We start from the raw sequence: 23,665 nt of genomic DNA, 5'->3' as shown, positions 1-23,665 counted from the left end.
TCTGCAATTAAAACTTCCATCGCCTGCTTTCAAAACCATATTAAGTCCCATGGTCTAAAAGTTCATATTTATTTAGTTTTATTCATCTGCCTCTTCAAGTCAAATACAGAAACTAATGCATAAGTAGCAGCCTTTTTATGTTAATTGTGAGTGCTTGCTGAGGACTGAAGTGTGAATGCCAGAGCATCATTAAGATGAAACTGTAGCTCTCTGCAGACACCACACAGCAATAAGTAATCTTCTCCTTCAGTTCTTGGATCAAATTATTATCTAATTCACTCTAGAAAAAGGTGTTTTATTTCAACATGTCTATATTTTGTCTGACTTTTCTGTATTTTATGCACAGCACGGGATTGTGGTGGCCTCCAAGGCCATCTGGGCTATGGGATTGTTCTGCTGCTTGAAGCCCCAGGTAGCACCTCCTGCTGTCATAAAACCCCTCTTAGATTATGAAGGAAAGGTAGGATTGGTCCCTGTGACATGTGTGGATGGCATCTTCTTCTGGGAGGTGCAGGCAGGCAAACCACAGGGCTTTGGTGGTGCTGGGTGTTGCTCCCTAAATTGACTTTTAACAAGGCAGGCAGGAATTCTTATCTTTCCTAGAGAAAGATAGACTCACCAGGATGCCTGGGGAGGGAAAAAAAAATAAAATAAAGCAGAGCTGTGAAGAGATTTTCCATCAGTTTTGTAAGCTGCTGTCAGGCAGGAAGCAGGAGGATCTGCATTTGCATTTCGTGGAGTGTTTCGCAGCCACTTAAATGGGAAAGAACAAAGCAGGAATGATTGCTTGTGCTGCAGTTTCTGAGAGCAGCGAGAGGATTTCATAATCACACAAAATTATGCAAGCACAAATTTTGCATTGTTGGCCCCTGACAGAAAACTGACCTTGACATGTACTTGAACATTCTCAAAAGGGAGAAACTGGTTCTATAAGCAGAAATACTGTAAATCAGAACCTTGCTTGCAGGTAGGGAAGTCCTGTTTGCTTGATTTCTAATTTAAATGATCAAGAAAAAGAATTCATAATTGCTGAGTGGTTGAAAAGTGGGCCCAGAGTGTACATCCTTTTCTCCTATGAGGCTCAGTGGGTTGAATTCTCTCTCTCAGTGATTGCCACAGAGGCTTTAGATAAGGAACCTGTGAAGAATAGCTGAACAGTGAAAGCTATTATCCTTAAAGACTGATATTTACTGGATTCCTGCTTTTTGCCTTTCTAGCTGAGTCACAGAATTTCCCTTGTTGCTGCACATTCATTTCCCTCCTTCCTCTAGCAAATACCATTGAATTGAGCAGGCACATGTCTCATACACAGTTATCTAGAATCATCTCCAAAAACCCTTCAAAGTCCTACACACACACAAATGAGCCTTGAACACTTCCAGGGCAGAGCAGTACATTAGCAAGCCTGAGAATTAACAATAGAATTGGGTCAATAAAAAAGGGATATACTATCTGATCACAAGGTGAATATTTCCACTGCAATGTGAAAAGCTGCTTTCAGTGCTGGAAATACAGTAGAGCAACAGTTAAATTACTGCCACTGTACAGAGCTCATTTGGATCCTTGCCTGCTTGTTCTGATTTGCACAAGCAGTGGGAAAGGCTATTAGGATAATCAGGAGAATGAAGAGCTTGCTTTTAAAGTATAGGTTGAAATTAATTTGCTTAGCCTAGCAAAAGGGAAAACGAGGATGAGTTTTGTGTTGCTGATATGTGCACAGCAGGGAGGGGAACTTGGGGTAAGGGAGAATGTTGTGAAAACATCTGCTTTAAGAGCAACATCTGTGAACATATTTGATGTTATATTTGAAATTTGAGGTGGAAAAGAAGGAATTTCTTTCCTTTGAAAGGTAAAGATCTAAGTGATTTGAGCAAAATATATTTTTCCCACGATTGATTTGTCCCTTGCCTCTACAGCAGGGGACTCGAACTGAGCCATGGCATGGTTGGTTCAGGAGGGGCTTCTACCCTGTCTCTGAGGCAGCTCTGTGTGGTGGCATTTGCCAAATCCTCTCTTTTCTCTCTCTGAAAATGGGTGTGACCAAAACAAGTCCTCTGTGTGGCAGGCAAGAAACCAGAGATGTCCCCAGGCACACTGACTGGACAGACAGGTCTCTCCTACCACCCCCTTTCTCTTATGGATATAATGCCTGAAAAACTTTCTGGAGACCAAAAATGAGCGTGATGCAAAGAATCTGTACCCCCAGGTTACTTGGGTATTTTTAATGAAAGGAAAATACCTGCATATTACTGCAGACCCTGAAGGAGTGAAGCTGGAAGATTCTGGATCAGGGGATCAGAGAGCTCTGAAAGTTTTGAAATTATGTTCTTCCCCTCACCCACTGCAGATTTGATTGAATGCTTACAAATCGTGTCATTGCTTACAATATTTCACTCTTCTGATGCAAGAATTTTGAAACCTGTTATCTATTTTGTTATTTTATCATCAGTTATCGAATTATTGTTGCGAGAGGTTTACACATTCACCATCTTATCATAAATATCCTGGAATATAAAAATATCCAATTTTTACGTTCTTACTATGAATAAATTAAGTTGGATTTATGAGGCTTATGGCCTGTTCTTCCTCTGCTCTTTGGAGGGCTTTGTGAATGCTCAATGAGAGCTCTTATTTCTTATTATGGAATTTTATAGTCACCACGTAACTGGGTTAATAGAAGAAGTATAAATAAGGATATGCATTTGCCTGTGAGCTGTTTGAATATGGGGAAGAGCATCTGAAGTTCGGAAAATATGAACTGAAGCACAGACTGTATATCTTACTCTGTAAATAGGGAGAGAAAGTGTTTCAAGCACTGAAAAAAGAATGGAGTGTGTGGGAATTGTCCCCTAGGAAAGGTTAAAAAGCCACTGGAGTTTTTTTCTTTTAAGCCATCGTGCTCTACCCTACAACTACATTTTAGCAAACATCCTCAGATGCTGCAGTTGCTCCCTCTCACCTGCTGGTCTCCTGCACAGACTTTCACAAAGTGAAAGAAAAGGCACTGAAAGAAGAGAAGCAGGAAAGGGTTAACAGCCAGGATGCTTTGCCTTCTAACAGCTCCTCTTCTCTTTGGTCTACAGGAGCTTGGGTGATGTCAGTTCATGCAGACTGAGACCCAGACAATAACCACATCCTACTTTGGAAAGAAAAAAATAGAGACACACAAATTACTCATTTTATTAAAGAACACAGGCTAAATCCTGCAATTCTCTCTCCTGTGCTTGAGCAAAACTTATCCTCACTCATCCCTGTGCTGTGTTCTTGTCCTTTCCACAGTTCAGTGCTGCTTTAGCAGCATCAGCTCCAGAAGGATTCAATGCAGGCCATGTCCATGCACACAAAGGAAGGGATGGAGCCAGCACAGCTGTGCCTAAAGAGATAGGGCTGGAGAGGACTGAGGTGGCCACCAAAAGAGGGAACAGCTGGAAAACAAACAAACAAAAAAAAAGATTTTAAAGGAGGCACAGAGAGGAGGTTTAAGCAAGAGGAGCAGGTGCTGGGTTAGAGAGGCGAGATCGCCTTGCAGGCTGCCCGAGTCCCCGGCTGGGGGACCCTGGGAAGGGAGCAGCAACAGGAGATGGGAAGGAGAAAAGAGAGTTTGTGCTTCACACAGATTGGGGGAAAGACCATCCTAGCAGCTCTGCAGCCTCTGGGTTGTAGCAGCAAAAGGCCATGGGGAAGGGGTTTGGCACGAGAGACATTTTTGGTTTCCCTTCAGAGCAGAAAATCAGGGGGGAAAGAAGCACGAGGCTGCTGCTCCCAAAGGGCTGCTGCTGCTCCCAGCCCTCCTGGGCAGATCTCCTTCTGCTGCCAACAGGGCTGGCTGTGGTTTTCTGCAGGAATGGGACAGCCACAAGTTCATGGGCAGGCTGGCTGTAAAGCTCAGCGTTCCGGAGTAGGGGCTCATCGCTCTTTGTGCAGTACTGTGGATGAGAACCTTTGTACTCCTTCCATGGTTAAAAGAGTCATTTTCCTTTAGCCCTAAAAGTGAGAGTGCAACAGGTATTCTAAGCATAATGGGAACTTTATTTAAAAGGTTAAAAATGGCACTGCTGTAAAGCAAAGTGGTGATTTCCCACTGTGCCTCATTGCTGTACCCATCCTTGCTGCTCTGGGGTGTCAGAGGCAGAGCCAGGCACTTGTGTTGTATTCTGCTTTGCTGGGAAATCCAGTCAGATTAATGAATTTGGGGTCCCTCGAGATCTGCATAATTTATATCGATGACTTGCTGTTTAAAGTGTTTTACAAAGTCAGGAAATAAATGGTAGGTTTTATAAAAATATCATAATTAAAAATTGACTTGTACTAAATGTTGGCTCCAGGAACGTGTATGAAGTTCAAGTATGATGGATTGTTTTGCTCACTGAAAACTATAAAAAACCAGGAGAGACTTATGATGATAAAAAGTACTTTTTTTAGGTGGTTACATTATCAATCTTTATATTGAGCCAAATGCTGCTTGCATTTCTTCTGTGCATATTTTATTGACTTCATTGTGACCCATTGGGGAAGGACAGAAATATTTGTATTACAGTGAAGAAATATTGTCACATACAAAATCAAAACGTGTTCTTTAACCAAATATAAAACTTCAGAAGACAGAAATGTCTTTAATATGACTTAATCACTCCAGATCCTGGCAAGCTGCAATAAATTTTCTGCTATAAAAACAGAAGGGGAATTTTCTTGCCTTCCTTTGCATTAGTAATACAAATATTAAGATGATGAATGTTATTTTTTCAATAGTTTGATTTAGGAGAAAAAAATGTAAAACTATGCAAAGGGGAATCTGTGACATGTAAGGCTGGTCTCAATTATTTTTTAATGAAAATGAGTTTGAGAACAGCTGTTACAACGAAAAAATGAGCCAAACCCTGTTCACTGTTAGCTGTTCTGTTCCCAGTGAAAATCAGTGGAGCTGGACAGGACCAACAGCCTTAAATTAACACGGTATTGCATGCTAAATAACAGGAGTTTAAAATTAGACACACACTCTTCTATTTTTATTTGACATCAAACTGAGACTCCATTGTTTGACCAGGGCATAGAGACATGCAACAGAACTAAATGATGAATTAGCATTAGAATAATACTAAAAATGTAAAGTTCTGCCTTGTTGCTATGTTTAGAGATGAAGCAAGAAATGCTTTCCTACCCTTTTCCCCTGGAACAAGGGTTCTGAGAGAGATAAAATGTCCAAGGAAAAGACCGAGCAGGAGCTGGAGGACAGCAGCTGGGATGGGCAGGAAGGCAGCAGAGTCCCTGGACAGGGATAGGAGGCACAACAGCTCCAAAACCTTCTGCTCAAGCTCCTCTCACAGCCCTTGGCTCGGGCAGAATGACTGGGGGATGTCTCTTACTGGTCTGGGCCATGGTGTGAGGCTGCAGGAGCAGGGCAGGGCTGGCTGGGGGCTCCTGCTCTCCCATCCAGCCTTTCCCTGGAGCACGGCACAGAGCTCCTGCTCCTGCTGGGTTCATGTGCTCATCTCAGCTATGGAACACAATGGCTGGGCAAACAGGGACAGAGACATCCTTCTGATGCACCCTCATGAAACATGTTGGAAATAAGTTTTGATCTCTGTGTCAGATATCTGTGAAAATAAAAATGGAATCCTACTCAACAGCTGCTTTTCCTCCCATCTTGCTGCCCAATTCTTGTTTGCTTTGTTATCTTGCCTCGCTGAGAGCCCTGAGAGGAGCCAGAACAGGATGGGATTTTCTTTAAACAACACTGAGATCATGAGGCAAATATGGGGAGACATATATAAAACTTCTTGATGATAAACACACCATGAAAGGGGTACCTGAAACCCAAGAGAGGGATTTTAGGCAGTGGCTGTCCTACAAATGCTGCTCTGCTGCTTGGTGCCAGCTCATGTTCCTGCACATCTTCACTTGGGTTTCAAATCAACAATCACACACAGATAAGTTTTCTGGGCCTTTATTTTCCAGTTCCCTGAATTATGGACTAGTGGCAAAATCACACAGATAAAATCTTCCAGATGCCTTATCTGCATTTCAGGAATAAATAACATGTTGGGTTTACTCTTGAACTCTCTCTCACAGAATGCATCACTAGGGGTCACCAGAAAGAAGCAAAACTTTGTTCTTTAACCTGGAATGCTTATGAATTTATACAGTGTTTTTCAGCTAATCTTTTAGAGAGGGTAATTTGGTTTTCAAAAAGCAAGGCAAATTATTTTTCTACAGACAACAGGTATTTCCTGCTAATGAAAATGCCATTATAGAATGCCTGTATTAAAAAAAAAAGAGAAAAAAAACAAAAAACAAAAGGCTTGTGTGCAATTCCTCACTCCCATAATTGCATGCTGATACTGTACACACACCATGATTTGAAATTTTACTCCAAGCTAAAATAAGATGTATTTGATAACCTTTATAAGATATTTATAAGATATATATAAGATAAACCTTTCTGGTTTGGTGACCTGTGTCAGAGTACTGGCTAATTTAGCAGTCTGAATTTTAATTTTTCAGCTGGGCTTTAAGAAAGCCTCAATGATTTGACTCTGATAAAAACTTACTGCAATATCTTTAAATTCAAAATTGTAGGAATACAGATTACAGCTTTTCAGAATTTGTTCCAGCTCTTTGCTTGCAAATCTTAGAAAATATATCACATGAGGTGGTGAGGACTTTTTCCAAGGACAGTCTGCTCAGGTAGAAACATGGATCTTTCAGGATATTTTGGGAGAAAAGAGCAAAGGTAACATGGGTGGAGTTCAGTGGGGTTTTGCAAAAGAATGAAGGAAAGAACAATAAAATGAGGCCAAGCCAAATTCTTAGTGCTGAATAAAGGCACTGAATATCCAGCCAGTGGTAATTTGGCTTGAACAAAAATTAAGAACAGGTCAAGAGATCAATCTCTTTTTAAAATACATCAATTTCTGCATTTTTCCAATTGGTTGATGCCTGTCACAGGAGAGGCCAGTGTCCTTAGGGGTGTTGGGATGTGCTGAGAACAGAGATCTGCCCAGAGAAAGCTGCACACTCTGTGCTCCCCTCAGTGAACATTTATGCAAGTTCTCCCACGCTTTGTCTTGTCCTCCTTCAGTTTGGGTAGAAATGACATTCTTTCCTCCTCCCTCCTCGAATGTATCTATTTTACAGCTAATGAAAAAGCTCCGGAAATATAACTGTCCCTCAAATTGATTTTGCTTTTACGTAGTGCCTTTTCCCCAAATGGATGCCAGAATGCACTCTTAAAATCAAACTATATAGGACAATAATTTCTAACAGAATGGAAAAACATGGCAGCAGCTTAACAGAGCACTTTAGTGCTAGGCAACACTTTAGGAAATGAAGGTGGCTTTAAAGAGCAGGAATAAGCTCGTGGCCTTGAAGAAGTTATTGGATATGAATAAAGAGCAAGATCAAGAGCAGCCTCTGTAATCCACAGCTGCCCACTCTGGATGCAGGGAATATATTGCCAGTCCCTTGCTCAGAGCCTCAGAAATTAAAGAACGGGTGTTCCCAAGCTTATCTTACCGGCTGAAATATTATTTAAGTTATGAGGGTTCTTAGGATGTCATATTTCAGCTCATGGCACAAATAACCCAAGATCCCCCAGCCCTTCACACAGAGTTTGCTCCAAAATATCCCTGTCTGCTGTGTATCAGTGGGTGCCTGCTGCCCCTACCCCAGAACCCTTCCAGAACCTCCCAAATTAAGGAATCCCATGCCTTAATCAAAATGATGCTCTTTGTAAAGTAGAAATTAATTTCACTTTATCTGTTTTTCTTTATGCAAAATATCTAATTGCCTTATGCCTTCCCTTAAGCATAAAACAATAGGGGACACAGGATTACTCAATGGCTTTCTTTTGGCAGAAAAGCACCTTTGATTAAAAAAAGAAGTTGAAATTTGGTGTGTTAAAACATTGCTTCCCAAGCACAAATGAACATAAATCACTTCTTTCTGGACTGTTGGGGACTCACAAACAAGTATCATTACTAATATTGAAATTTATTGCCCCTTTTATTTAGCTTGTTCATTCTTCTAAAAAAGAAAAGAAGTATGTTTTGGTTAGAGCTGGTCAGGAATTTTAAGTGTTGTTTATTTTACATGCTGTTAATGAAACTGTTCACAGAAATTTGAATGCAAATTTCGTTGTTGGTGAAGATTTCATGTTAGGAAGAATTTGAAGGCTCATGCACTTGGGCATAAGGTTTTGACCAAAATAACATGTATTGATCAATTGATGAGTAGTCTGTCTACTCATTTAACTGTGCTGGAATTGCTTTATTATTATTTTTTTATATATAAATAGCATATATCCATTATGCCATACAATGGTTGAAGCTGCTGTCCATCACAGGTATTTATACCTTTACTGAGCACATGGGAGACTGACAGCAAAGCTCTCATTTCAAGATGCATTTAATTACTAATAGAAAGTGAAGCAGTTCAGATAAGAGATTCTCTCTGGCATAATCGATGGAGCAGTTCTGAGGGCACCTGTCTGTGACAGAAGAGATTGATCCAGTTCCTGTACCCTAAAACATCTTTCCTGTCAGTGATTACCACAAGATCAAACTATCAGTTAACACTTTGGCTTTTCCTACTTATGTCTCAGTGGAAAAGTTTTAAAATGTTTAAATGTTTGCAGTTGTGGAAGCAATCAGACAGAAGAAAGCCTTTCTGTGTGGATCGGCAGTGGTTACTCATGCTAAAATAGGATATCTTTGGGAAGACATATAGCTTTTCTACAGATAAGCACAGTGAGGGGCTGGGCTGTATCAGCAGTGAAGGAATTCAGAGGCAAAACCCCCTCTAATGGGCAGATTTGTGAGGTTTATTTTTTGTCACCATAGATTTTCCCACAGCATTTCTGCAGCACTAATTGCTGTGACAATTGCATGAAGCAGGGATAACTGTGGTAGCCAAAGGGATGTTTCCAGTGCTTAGCTCCCCACACAGCCACCTGTGCTGCCTTTTTCAGGACTGTAGTGTTTTAGTTTCATACTCAGTTTAGCCCCATTGAGAACAACATTAAATTGTCTGCTAAGGGTCTTAAAAAAAATGAAGCCTGATGCTACCACAATCCCCTGATTTTTTATTTCCAGAGGTGATTGTTTTCCAAATAATCATCATATATACAGATATTTAGAGTCTCTGCCTCCAGCTTTTCTGAGGGGGGAAGAAGCTTCTGCCTTCTTCCAACACATTTTTTTTGCCCTTGTGAGTGTTTCTGTGCCAGGGTCCTTGGGAGCTGTGTGGGGCTGACCAAGGACAGCTCTCCAGGTCCCCTCACATCATTCCAGCACTTAATGGGGGTGCTGGTATCCTCAGGAGGAAAGCTGCAATCTCAGATCTAAGACAGAGGATGAAGTTGTTTGGAAACAGCTGATGGATAACTTGTCAGAGGTGTATTAATGAGAGAAAGTGTCACCACACCCATGCAGAGTAGAGGTAATAGCAAACAGAAGAAGAGATCTTTGTGGATAGAGATGTTGGGAAGCAGCAGGAATAACTGTGGGGGATTTTCATGATGAAGACATCAGTTATTGGGGAAACGCGAAGCAGCAGCGAGGGACTGGGGCGGGTAGTGGATTTATGATTTATGTCAGAGCTGTTTGTACTGTAAGGCAGCAATCATGTCAAGAGGAGAAAAGAGTTGTAAAATTCCTCTGGGAGATGATGGGTTGTGCTGGGATCACCTGCAGCCCCAATCCAGCTGTCCTGAAGCGCATCAGTGCTTGGGGCACACACCAGGGACAGGGGTTAAGTCAAACCTCATCCTTCCACATCCAGCACTGAGAACTTCCACATGCTCGTGGTCTTTGGCTGTGATCCTTTAAGGGAATGCCAGAGCTTCCTTGCTCTGAGTTGTGCTGAGGGGCACAAATGAGTCCTGCCTGGGCAGAGGCTGAGCCCACAGGTGATGGCACCCACACCCTGGGAGGGGAGGGTGAGCCAAATGCAACTCTGCTCCAGACTGGGAATGCTGCCAGGTACTCACTCCAGCTTTCCCAGTGAAATTCTCTTGCATGATCAATTGAAAAAACTGGCAAAAGACTGAAATTTATCTGAAACTGGAGGGTTTGTATATTTAGCAGCTGTGAGTGAGACTTTGAAAGGATAATATGGGAGAAAAGAAGCCCAAATCCTTCAGGAAGGTTGTGGGATGGGGGTGTCTGGCACCCACAAGACTGTTGATGCAAAAAACTTCAGGGATGGTTCTGGGCTAGCTAAGGGAAAAGAATAGATTTCTTTGACTTTTATTCTGCTTTATACACATTCAGAAAATCAAATGTCCATGTATTTTAGCATTTGAAGAGGGAGTTGCAGGCACAGTGGGGTAGGAAATAGCCTTCTCTTAATTTGCCTTCTATTTCTTGCAAAAGAAAACCAAGGAATTAATTAGATTTCATCCTGTTTATGTCTTTGTTGCTAGCTTTAATCTTAACATCTAATAGAAAAACAGAGCAAGTGGCTCTGTGAATTTTTATATTTTTTTTTCCTCTAGTCCATTAAGAAAAGAACAGAGCTGATGAAAAGTCAGCCTGAGTGAATCAAAGTATCTGTGCTGTGCTGTTGAGGGAGGCTCAGTCACAGACAACTAGTTTTATAGCAGGTCCATGGTTGATTATAAAGTAAATAATTGGAGGAAAGGGACACAGAAGATTACAGTCATGTCTGAATCATTTTTGTGAATTGGTCTGTTTTGGCACCCAGACCAGTTCAACAAATAACACATCTGATGGATGCAGTGGAGTCTAATAAAGCTAATTCTAAGAAAATTTTTAAGTTATGAATTAAAAAAAATTAGCTTAGGTGTTAAATAAGCCACTGATTGAATTTTACCTTCCTTTGCTCTACATATAGACCTTCAGTAAATCAGGGAGATAAAATTCCATTAAAAGTTTGCATGATGGTCAAACATCAGCAAAATACAATTTCAAATGGAGATGAGAAGGAAGAAAGTGTTGACATAAGATAGGTCCCTTCCTGTAAAGGAATTGTCTAGTTCAGATCCCAAATTATTTTTCATATTTTCATTAAAATCATTAGCATTAAATCATTCAGGAACTTCTGAGAACCCTCTTGTCTTTGTATCATCCTCTAGATTTATTTTGCTGGGGGATGTTATTCCTCTTATTAGCGTGAGGAAGAGGAAAAGTTGGGGCATGCACCAGTTTGGGGAAGTGCAGTGGCTACTGAAATGATTAGCAAATACTGCAGGAGGGGGCATTTAGTGGAACAGTCAGCACACAAAGCTGCCAAGGGACAGCTGAGTTGTAAAACACTTCAGCTACCACAGGAGATGCATTACATTATTGTGGTAGGCAGATAATTTGCTATCCAGCTTTTGGAAGCTGCTTCATAGAAAAAAAAATAAAATAAAATAGGGGAATAAGCAAAATACGCAAACTTGTTCTCAATCAATGAATTAATATAAAACCAGCAAAAGGAGCGGAGCAGACTACTACAATCCCTCAGCTATATTAGGCAATCAATTTTTTTTTTCTGTTTCAATATGTAGAATATTCCCTCGTGGCTCCCCATGGATGCCATGCAGTGTGAACACAGCAATCAAAGTAATAGACGTCAGAATAATCAAAATAAGATGTGTCAGAAAGAAGCAAATGAGTACATACTCTCATTAAGTAAATCTCCTAAGAGCTTAATGTACAAAGCTCTTCCCAGAAAAGCTGTACAAACAATTGCATGCACTAACACATGGTTCTATTGCTGTTTGAAAGGCAAATAAAAATATTCTTCAATCTAATCCACGTCTTTTTCATATTTCACCATAAATAATCTCTACCTGAGGCAAAACACATAATGTAGCTGCCACAGTGACATTAACAAAGGTCATAACTGAAGGTAAAATATACTACTTTGAAAAAAGCTTTAAAATCCTTAAACAAGCAATGTGCTGGCAACCACGTTAAAGACAATATCCATTTCTGCTGTGGACTGCCAATGTCCAGCTCTAAACTTCCATCTGTTAGGTGACAAGACACTTCATCCAGGTAGTAAGTAGCAAAAAAGTCAGTATGAATCTTCCAGGGGAGCAAATTTTTAGACAAAATCAGCAATCTGGCTGCCTTGGGGACTTTTCCCAGCAAAAAATTCAAAGAGGTGCAGTAGAAACCCAATGAAAAAGCAACAAAATGGTACTTCCACAATGTTCCCAGCCTTCTGAGGCAGCAAGCCTACAGCACAAAAAAAGGGGAGGAAATATATCCAGAGGAAAGAGCCATTTCCAAAGCCTGAATTATTTTAATAGGCTACAGAACTGGTCTAGGAACAATTGGAAAATAAATTCTGTCTCTCATGAAGTTAATTTAGAATCAACTTTTCCTTCTGCTCACCTACTATATCTGTATGATAAAGAATTTATAGCATTTTGGAAGGTAAATGGATCATTTTAAATTAAAACAAAGGGAATTTGGGGGGAATTTCAAGTATTGGCCACCTAAAACATGTTAAGCAGACTAAAACCTACCAGAAATACTTTGTATCCCCTTGAGTTTGTGCGTGGCCATTTGACTTCAGACTTTTCAGGGAAGTTGGCCAGAGGCTGAGCGTTTTTATTGCCCTCCAATTTACTGTATTGGCTTTTGTGCCAGTTCTGAGCCGTGCCAGGGCTGATGGGGTTGGGCTGTGACTGCTGAGGCCTCACCAAAGGATTTTCCTGACGACCTTGAGCCACTTTGGGTCCCCAGGCCATCAGTAAGGCAGAGTGATGAGGCTCCCTGTGCTCAGCGATCTGTCTTGTCGGGTTAGGAGCAAACACTGATTTGTCTCAACTCCTCGTGGTTCCTATCGATTGCCAGGGAAGCTGGATGTGCACAATACTTCTTCAGGTTTGGCATTCAGAGACAAAATAACTTTGAGGAACTGGACCATTAAAGGAAACATTTTGGCCATGAATGTCCTATACTGTTATGAGCAGTGTCTAATAAATTGATTCTCGATTTTAGCACAGTGCAGAGTAGTAAATAGCTGTTAAGGGGTTTGAACATGTTTGGCAGGCCAATGGGAAATTGGCAAATGCTTGGGAGATGCAGCTGAAGGGCAGCCCTCTCACACCAAACATATCTTTAAGCCTGTGTAACTTTGAAAACAATCATTTAATTTTCATCAGGGGATTAAAAGGCAAATGCTTGAGCAAAAAATTATTTCTCTAAAAATTCCAAAGTCCTAAAATCCAATAATGACAAACCAGTACAGGTCAGGAGAGTCAAAAACTAAGGTGACAGAGGTTCCCTCACCCCTGGTCTGCAACAGTGCCCAATTTTTCCTTCCTTATGAATGAAATTTCCCAGAAGTAGTGCGGCCCTTGTACTTCAGGTAAAAAGGAGTGGAACAAAAAAGTTATCAGCAAGCAGAAATCATTGTACAGCCCCTGCTTCCCTTTGACAGCACAAAGTCAGATAAATCCAGATTTCAATCTTAGTTTAAAAGATACAAACTGGCTTAATTTGGGCCTGGTCTGGTGGGTGGCAACCCTGCCTATGGCAGGAGTGTTGGAACTTGGTGATCTTTAAGGTCCCTTCCAACCCAAACTGTTAATTGGTACTTGATATTGATTTAATAAGAGGGAAATAAAATATTAGCCTGCAAATGACTTTTGATGATTAACATTAAAAGTAATGTAGGGAGAGAAGCATACTGTAAAGGTTGTTCCTCTCCCTTTATTTCTTTGGCATGGCCAGGAGTCTTGGCTCTGCTTCCATAGGAAAGCATTCCGTGGGTTATTGTTTGTTTGTAAACGCCCGCGGCGCTTCCCACAGAGCTAAACCACGGAGCCAGATTAATCCCAGTGTTATTTCCAGAGCACAGGAATGGTCTGACCAAACCCACTCATGGCCTGAGAGCTTGATCCCTGTAAGCTGTTTCCAGGCCTGGGATTTCAGATCCTGGGGATTCCCTGGGGTGGTCACACCCCTGTTCCACAGAGGGTGGAAGAAGCCCTGGAATGTTTGAGCCTGACCAAGGGAGGGGAGAGTTTGCCATCCCTGGCAGATACTTGAAGCAGGTGGGAGAAGTCCTGAATAGTTTGATTAGTTCCTTTAAAGGTACTCATGGGGAAATGCTCTCTCAGCTCCAGCAGATTTTTGTTTCCAGGATGGACAGTCCATGGCACTCAGGTTTTACAGCAGAAGCTCACAGTGAAATCATGGGTTGCTTGTGGGTAGAACACAGAGCAAATCAGATACTCTGATTTTTATTTCACTCTTCTGTACAAAGCAAGACATGGGCTTATATAATTACAAGACATACTGAGTGGTTTTTGCCATTCTAGACTATTTCCATTTACTTTCTTAAATCAATAGACCACTTGGGTCACCGGAAAACACATCATCTTTCCATGCTGGCTGTAGGCACTTTACCTTCCTCTGACACCATCCTCTCCTCTCTTCCTTCACCTCTGGATATGCTCAAATTTTTCCTCAGGTGTTTCAGAGTTGAGGGAAATGCACTGGAGTAAGCTTGGAAACAATTAACTCTGAGTTTATTACATATGTAACACCTTGCAGTGAAGCCCCAGTGGATTTCGGGAGCTTCAAGGGTACCTCTGCAGGAAACTCATATCCAAATTAAAAACTTTCTCAGCTGTACATTATGAAAAGGCTCCAGAGGGGATGGGGAGAAATTCCTTTCTGCTGGTGGTGTTACAATCAACTATTTTAAGATAAATGTTTTTTCTGTAAGATACCACTGTAAAAAGATCTATTGTCTTCTTCTCTTGATTGACTTATTTACAGAATTTCATCCCAGAACAGACAAGCTCTGTGTTGTGTCAGCCCTCCCACATCTATGATTCACTGTGTTGCTTTTGTCCCTGATGCTTTACTTAGTCCTGTAATAGACAGCAGCTACGGGTGTTGTTGGTAACCTTTTTGTGCTTCTCAGTCATGGGAAATAATGTAAAAACCCCAAATATTGAGAATTCACTCAGTCACAGGGAGCTTCATTACATAAAGTAAGAGCAGAAGATGATGTTCTTCCTTGGTCTTTAAATTACTTTTTCATCTTCTCTCTTTCAATGAAGCATCTGTGAAGACCTTTTTGGTCAGATCTTTCTTATTCACCATGAAATTCTTATGGGATTGGTAGGTTTGTTAGAGTACAAAAGTAAACAGCTCTGTTAATATCCTTGTAATGTCACAACACGATCTGTCAGAATGGAAACTTTTTGGGCAGTTTCATTTACTTCAAGTTCACTCTATGAAAAAAAAACCAAAAAAACCACAAGCCTAAGGTATCCTTCTGCATCACCTAAGAAACAGCACAATACTTAATTCCTTTGTGTTCTCAGTTTAATAAGTATGTCCATATATATTACCTGCAGTAGGAAAAATACAGTGGCAAATACAGTTACTTAGTTACTAGGAGTTAAAAGGTCGTTTCCCCTGATGAAAAGCTTGTTCTATCAGATAAGTAGCTGCTACACTCCAGAAAACTGGCAACCCTTCAAAAGGTTTCAGAAATTAAAGGCATTGTTTGAAGATAAAGGCGATAAGGTCATTTGCTTTGTGTTCAGTCCTGCAAAACTTTCTGTGTGACCCTTTGATATTCAAGTGAGGAGGGCTCTAAATTGTTTTATCTTCATAGAGCTAATGAGTGCTGGCTGACAGTCACTGTTCAGACCAGTTGGGACTCTACTGGAATTAAATTTTCTAAAATATTACAACACATTTCCTTTAAGGGGGGGCTGCCTCTGCAGAATTTGCCAAAGCTGAATCCATAATCACTCACAGCACTACGCTCTTTGCTTTTCTCAGTTTCTTTTATTAACCCAGTTTTCACTAGCTGAATAATGTCTAACATGACTCTCAATGTATTTCTGTGTACAATTAATAAAGCTGTGTAAACAAGCCACATATGTAAAATCTATGTCCCCTTCGAACTCTCTGCTAGAGTGAAACAAGACTCACATTTAATGTGTACAGTAGTAGAGAAATTACTCCAGAACTTTTTATTGCCAGAGGCTTTAGGGCTGTGTATGATTATTATATGTGTAATTAACTAATCTATAATGTTCCTCTGATATATGGTGTATATAATTCTTTCCTAGAGGAATAGAATGTTATTTTAAAGCCTTTTTTTTCTTTTATGGTTCATTTCATTTATTCCATTTATGGGAAAATGTTATGTATATTCCCTAAATCACTTGACTTTTATTTTTTTTTCTAGTAGGAAGTAAGAATTTTCACAGGTTTTATTTTTTTTTTTTTTTTTTTGTTAAAAAGTATGTGCCAAAGGGAAGAGAATGTCCTCCTGTAATGATCAATATACATCATGTGCTGAAAGTGTGCTTGGCTTTCACTGTGACCTTCTTCATTACTGTAGTTGTTTATTTTAACCTTACTTCCATCCTATTTTGGAGATTTTCTAATAATAGCCCTCTGTCACTCCAACCCACATTCAAAAGTAAATGTAAACAAGATCATCTCAGTTTCAAATACACATGAACTCTATTCCCCAAACAACCATCAAGTAATTAAAAAGCACAAAATCCTTACCTACTGCTGCTGACTCGGAGCTAATGGCCAGCAAGGGAATCCAACAGAGGTAGGCAACAAGTTGGAGATGCTGATGGAAAGGAGAGGGCTGCTGCATAGTGTCCAAGACAGCTTTTATCCATGCATCTGTAGTTGCTTACAAGTTAACTTTTGAAGTCCTAAACTTTGCAGGAAAAGCCATCAGCCCGCCCACCTGCTTCAATTTTTTTTTTTTTTCCCCCCTCCGCCTTTCTTTCGTTCTTTTCAATCCACTCTCCTGGAGAGGGCTCGATGTGTCATCAATCCCAGAATTTCCAGGAGGGAAGCCGTGCAGCCACAGACAAACCCCTGTCCCCCTCCCACACCCAGCCAGAGCACACGTGTGCCTGCAGCTGCTGCGCCCACAGCTGCTGGGATTTGCATGCCCGGTGTCACCCGGAGCACCAGGACAGCCTGTGCCTCGCTGCTGGGAGCTGACCCCGCAGGAATTGGGGGTATAAACCAGCCTCAGGTTTTTGTGGCTATTTTTTTTTTTTTTTTTATATCCTCAGGGTTTTGAGGCGGGCAGCACCGAGTGATGATCGCCGCGGTCATGTCTGGTGGTGTGCGTACGTGTGAGGGGCCTGAACAGTGAGAGGCTTTTCAGCGTGTCAGTGCACCAGCCAGAGCAACAGAACAGCAGCAAAGGATTCCATCACTCAGGCTGCAGTGATGCCTTCGGATTTTAGCTTTCATATTTTTCATATATTTGTAATCCTGCAGTTCTTTAGTGTATAACTCTCAAATCCATATGGAGTGTCAGCTGCTGTCTTCACATTTTGGTCAGACAGAACAATTCCTCTCTGGGCCTGGGAATCAAGGACACCTCACTGCCTCAGGCCCTGAGAAATGTAAACAAAAGCGAGCTGGGAGGAACAAACTTGGGGTAAATGACTTCATTACCTGAAGCTGTAATTGGAAGATGAACCCCCAATGTGCAAATGGACCAAACTTATAAAAGTGTGAAAACCCATGGCCCAGTGTCCATTTTGGGTGTAGCCCCTGGGGAGGCTTCATCTGCACTAAATGCACCTGTAGGCCCTTCAACAAATATATTCAACACTTTTTAGTCTATTAATTTTGTCTGGCCTCTGTTTTAGGTAGCCCCAAAAAGGCATCAGCACTATCACATTTCTCTGAAGTTTGGTCTCTCAAGGTGCCCTGGACTTACTTATCCCCTTATCTGTGCTCTCCTAAAAAGGGTTTAATCAAAAGGAGCCTTTGAGGGTGGTAAAGATGAAATTGAAGCATCCCATTGTCTCAAGTAAGAATTTTCCCTGGGCTGGATATGGCTTCCTTCATTTCAGGAAGGCAAACAATGGCAGGTCAGACAATGAGATATTTCCCATTCTCCCAATCCAAGACAAGACCTTACAGAATTCAGAAAAAAAGAATAAAAAGAATGACACTGGCTTCTCTTTTCCCCAGCCCCCCCACCCCAAACATCATTCTTTAAAAAAAAGAAGTGAAACTAAAACCATGGAGGACCTGCATAAAAATATCAGAATATATTCTCAGAGTTTCCACAGTTATAAACCTGAATAAGAGGAGAACCTGGAACTCCACAGAAAGTTGGTGTGGTCAAGTGTGGGTAGTGGATGCTTGGAACAATTCTCTTCACTGTCAACAACACAACAGTGAATCCCTGACACCAATCCTAGTATTAAATGGATTTTCAATGGTAGGGATGGATACAGGGAGATAATCAAGCCAAAAGTCACAGCTGGAACATTTCAGAAATGGCCAAAAGTTGCCTGATGTATACACACATGGGGTGTTCAGATATCTTTGCTTTATAAGAAAGAGACAGTGTCTGCCTGAACATCCCTGCTGGCATGTCAGAGCTGCAAGAGTGGGGTGCTGGGAGGGGCTGGCTCTGCAGGGACGATGGAGCAGCCTGGGGGATCAGCACAGGGAGGAGGAAGGCTGGAGGAAGAGTATTAACAGCAACAATCTTTCCCTTTTTCTTCAGGTGCAGAACTAAGTGTCACGATGGAGCTGAATGATAACGCAATGATAAAAATGCAAATTCATAAAGGCCTCCAAAGATGTGGTTATTTGACACTTTGCTCCAAGAATGAAACAGGCTCCAGAGCCACTAAGGAGGTTTGAGAGTTGCTGCAGAAGGCCTGGGCTAAAATGGAATTGTAAGTGATGAATCCCATCCCTCACATGTTTTCTGAAGGTCAGGTAGAGGTATCCTGCTTGGGTACCCCAGGAAGGAAAGAAGAAGGGTGTTTCATGCTCTGCTTCTCAAAAAGTGAGTGTGGCAAGCAGTTTCCTTTTGCACTCGAACCAGCAGGGAGCTGTACAATCCTTTATTTCCTTCTGCTTCCTGTGAGGAATACCCTCAGCATGAGGCTGTCCCTGGGGTGGCTTTCTAGGCAGAGAAGAGATTTGTTATTCACAGGTGACATAGAGAGCATGGCCCTGCCTGCACACACACTTTCCTAGCAGGACAGTGTCCTTCAGAGGGAAAAGATGTCTTCACTATACAGATTTTTTTTTTTTTTTGCAAGTCTGAATTTGCACATTTCATGTGATAAAACCCTGTCCATTTTTGTTTGCTTTTCTTTTTTTTTTTTAATCTGACTGAAAATACCTGCCAAGCCCAGTGACAAGAAATAAACTCCCTGTGTCCCCAGGGCAGGGCCCTCTCTGTTGGTGTGGGCTGGATGTGTCCTCTGCTTCTTCCAGTCCTTTCTGCAGCTTCTGAGCAGGAGGAAAGTTTGGCATAATGGATTTTGACTGAGTCCCAGCAGCCTCCAGTCAGGACTCCTCCCACCAAAGGATTTTCCTGACAGGGATGAGAAGAGGATCGGTTCTGGGATCATCTCTTTATTTCTTTTAGTCATCTTTGTCAATATATTTTAGAGAAATGCCAAAAATCTTAGGATCACCAAAGTGCAGTATTCAAACCCCTTGTAAGCCAAAAAACCTTCTCCTTATCTCTTACCTTAGGACTGCACAGACGACATGGGATGGGAAGAACATCTCATGCCCACTTTGGGGAAATAGAGCTTGTGTTTTCCTCTGTTTTGTGTTCTTGTGTACAGAACAGAGCACTGCTGGTTCTTCAGAAAATAATGCAAGAAGTACTGAATGTAATTTAGAGGACCAAGCTCTTAATTTAGGTGAGAACTAGTTGTGATTTTTAGGGTAATAATTCATTATACATAACCATATGTATATATAATCCCAGAGCCCTTTTCAGAGCTCTGGGATTACAGAGAATGATTTCTATGTTAGATAGTTTGGTGTGTTTATCTTTCAGCTCCTAATTCCCTTGTGAGAGGGAAAACTCTTTTAGAGAATCACTCCTCATTAGCCAGTGAACAAAAATATGAGACTCCAAACTCTAAGGCACAGACAAAACGCAGGAACCTAATGATCATCTCCAGGTTTCTTCAGGGCAGCAGGACCACGAGTGCATGGGCTCTGACACAGCATAAACACACCTGTTAGAGGCAATAAATCAGCTCCTTGTAACTGCAGTGCCCCTTGGCATGGACCAAGGCAGGGTGTGATCCCTGACCTGCCTGCAGCACCCTCAGCTCTGGCAGGGCAGGGGCAGCAGCCTCTGTTTCTTCTCTCTTTTGCCACATGTGCTGCTCTGAGCACCTGAACTTTAGCTGGGCACAGTGTGCCCTGATTAAATTTGCAGAGTGCCCCCTCAGTGTCCTTCCTGGATGGCACCACTGCCAGGTGCCAGGGCACAGTCAGGTCTGATGTGTGAATTATTCATACGAGCTCCTTGTTTAATGGAGAACCCCAAATCATTGCAGAGATGTCAAAATAAATCACATTGCAATTCACCTCTGCTCCAGAGTGCCCCAAGACATGTCTGAGAATGGTTGCTGCTGCTCAGCAGCTCAAACCCAAAAATGATTATTCTGTGTGAAGAGATTGGCAATTACCAAATATTCATAAAGAAGACACTCACGTATTAACTATGTATATTGGAAATGGCTGGTGATTTCCCATCAGAATCCATTTTCAGAAAAGCATAAGATTTCCACAAAATTTGTATGAAAGAGAAACATTTTTTAGAAATATTTTTCTTATTTTTTTCCTTCTTCCTAGATCAGCTCAGTATTTATTTCACTTTTACAAACTGCTCTGGCAGTCTGAATTCCTTCTACAAGGAGTTGCTTCAGCCTCTGCAAACACCATTTATTGTGCAACTTAAGTGAGCTGGATAAACGATTAAAAAACCAAACAAACTGCATTTTGATCTTTCTTCTTCAAAATTAACATTGACTATGGAAGTGTAATTGAAACACTTTGCCTCTCCTCCCTAAGTCTTGACTTGTTTTGTCTGGATAGTAAAAGAAAGAGAAATGGCTGCTCCTTCATGCAGTCTCTGTTGCTCAGGAAAGTTTCTGACTGAATTTTCCCATGGAGTGAACTTTCCATTTTGGAAAGAATTTCCTTTGAAAAGGCAGCAGAAAGACATTCCACAGGAGGTTTTCATCAGTATTAGCAGTGGAAAGGCATGAAGTGGAAAGGTGTTTCCCAACCCTTGAACCATTTCATCCAGCCTTCTCCTGGAACCTTTCCTTTTTGAAGAAATCAAAACTCTAAAGGGCGGCCAGCACAGTGCCAATTCCAGCCAGGGGTAATAATGAGAGTCAGAGCAGCACCACCAGCTTGGATTGAAAACAGTCCAGAACCAGCACTGGAACTGACTGTCCATATATCTGTCATCTCTTCTTTCATCCTCCTTTCCCATCCTGGCTGCTACAATTTGATCTTGCAGGAGAGGCTGTGCAAGCAGATGTTGTGTTCAAAGAGAGCTCCATTCCTGCTCGTGGCCTTGGCAGGGCTCCTCTGGGGCAGCCCTGGGGGTTGCTGACACTTCTTCCACACAGATGCTGCCTCTTCCTGGCGTTCAGAATGTCAAACAGGCCAGGGATGCTAGGAGTAAATAAAAAAACATCAGAGCTGTACTGAAAATATTATATAAATGGTATGAGATGTAAAATATGGCAAAGCTATTGGGTGAATGAAAACAAGTGGCAGAGCAATGTGAGTATTGCAGTGTAGATCACTCCCCTAATTTGATTCAATTGTCTTTACACATTCATTCAAGACAGAAAAATGCTGCAAATATAATTTATTTTCAGAGATGATGGGTTAATATAAGTATTAATGGGAGTATTCATCACTATGAGATTAAAGCCCTAAGAGACAGGCAACCCAGCAGATTTAGGAGGAGAGTTAGGTTCCCCCATAGGAACAAATAATATATTGTTTCAGGACCCCTGAGAAATGCCCTGGAGAATCCTCACTGCATCACTGTAAAGGCATCAATGTGTGCTCTTAAAACTCCTCCTCTTCTTCCAGTCTGTGTCATACACAAATATGAAATGAGGTTTAACAATTTTGTTAAAACATTTGCAATTACAAATAAGAATTTTATGTCAAGCTCCTAGTGACATATGTTTCACTCTATAACCTTATCACAGAGTAGATTGCTTTGGAAAAGACAGAGATTTATTCCGAAACATTTTTCTTTCATCTCTTTATAGTTCTTTTGATGATTTTAAATGTTTGTGCTATTGGTACTTACATACAGTAAATGACAAATGATATACTATAACAACAACTCCATGAAGCTGAATTGCTTTTTTTACTGAATTTAGTGAATTTACTGCCTTGAAAGGTAACAGATTGATAGCACTAGTGAATTAAATCCTCTCTTTATCCCCAGAACAAGTATAATATGGGCATTGCAAATATTTTCCAGGCCTATAAATCAGCCATGGCACCTCAACTCTCATCCACAGGGACCTGCTGCTCCCTGCTTTTCTTTTGCTTTTTTTCTAAAGCTTCTTTAGGGATTTTACAGAGTACATAGATTTTAAAAAGAAAACCTCATAAGCCTCTGTATAATGTATGAAACCAAAATTATTAAATTATAAATCATTATAATTATTAGGGAATGCATGATTTTGTGATTAGTGCTGCCCTGGAAGGTGGAACAGGAGCTGCTGAAATAAACAGCTAATCCAGCCATGGGTGGGAGACTCTCCTCCACCTCTCACAGACACTGTTTGCAAAGTCTCCTCTCTTTTACTGCTAATACTGTCATAAACCTCCAAGTGGCCACCTTGACAACACCAGAAACCATAGAAATGTTGGAAATACAGTGCTGTATTCTCTCAGATATATTTACTTCCTTGCTCTCAGTAAAGTTAATCTGATTTATACACATCACCCCACAGGAAAAGCAAGTTTCCAACAGAGCTCAGAAAGACCTCATGGGAGCTAAGGGTCAATTTCTAGCCAGCCCAATAATTTATTTTCCACAAGGCTTCCTCCATTCAGTATTCTCCACCACACATTTTGCAAAATCCAGATTTTCATCTTTGGAGACAGGTAAAAATCAATTCATTACTGAATTTTTCTGAAGAAAATTGTGTGCAGGGAAAAAGCAGGTGTTAAATAAAAACTGAGGCACTCCAAATACATTATTTCAGCTCTTATAAATAACAGTTGTCTCTTAAATTCATCTCGTGTAAAGAGATCTCATCTAATTCACCTGCCTTTGAAAACCCAGTAATATAAAACTAATGGAATAATATTTATTGTTATAGACCAGTAGCATTTTAGAAGGGTCTAGAGTAGGTTTTATTTCATGTGGGGTTTTTTCACCAAGGTAAGTATTCATTTCAAATATCACATAAATTGGAATCATAACTCTGTGTTACAAACCTGTGTGGCTCTTTGGGCAGTAGATAATGGGCTGCTCTTAAATAATTGCCTTGCTGTCTCTTCCTGCACACAGACCTCCCTCAGGCTAGCTTTTGAATGATTCCTTCTGCACAACTTTTTTCCTTCTTGTCCATTTTGACATTTTTATGACCTCATTTTGGATTAGCTGCTGTTTTAGCCGCCTTTTAAAGGGACATTTCACCCTCAGTGCAATGGCCCTTGGCTTCTAATATCCGTAAAATTCAAATCTTGCCTTCAGCCAGTTATTCCTGTTGTTCCCTTCTCCAGTTGCTTTTCTGTCCTTTCAGCTGGACTGGTAACATGATTTTTGCTATGAACCACCCAAAAATTCTAAAAGCTGCTGTTTCTGAAGGTTCACAAAAACAATACAAGTGCAGCAGAGATTTCAGCTTTATTTTTTATTG

The 23,665-nt window shown here is 41.1% G+C and overlaps 1 long non-coding RNA gene across 1 annotated transcript; it reads right to left on the bottom strand.

Moving 5' to 3' along the window:
* Positions 1-3,156: 3,156 nt before the first annotated feature.
* LOC148183829 (uncharacterized) lies at positions 3,157-16,893 on the bottom strand. The gene is made up of 2 exons (XR_015773143.1): positions 16,506-16,893; positions 3,157-3,425 (listed from the first exon to the last, which is right to left on the bottom strand). It is a non-coding gene; the product is annotated as an uncharacterized LOC148183829 (long non-coding RNA).
* Between the last annotated feature and the right edge of the window lie 6,772 nt (positions 16,894-23,665).

This window comes from Pseudopodoces humilis, chromosome 8 (assembly GCF_049639895.1).
Source record: "Pseudopodoces humilis isolate 2021_Gansu_Grassland_sample_001 chromosome 8, ASM4963989v1, whole genome shotgun sequence".
In the NCBI taxonomy this organism is placed as follows: domain Eukaryota; kingdom Metazoa; phylum Chordata; class Aves; order Passeriformes; family Paridae; genus Pseudopodoces; species Pseudopodoces humilis.
Note: the sequence above shows the minus strand (reverse complement) of the source record. Positions and strands in the feature narration are given on the sequence as shown.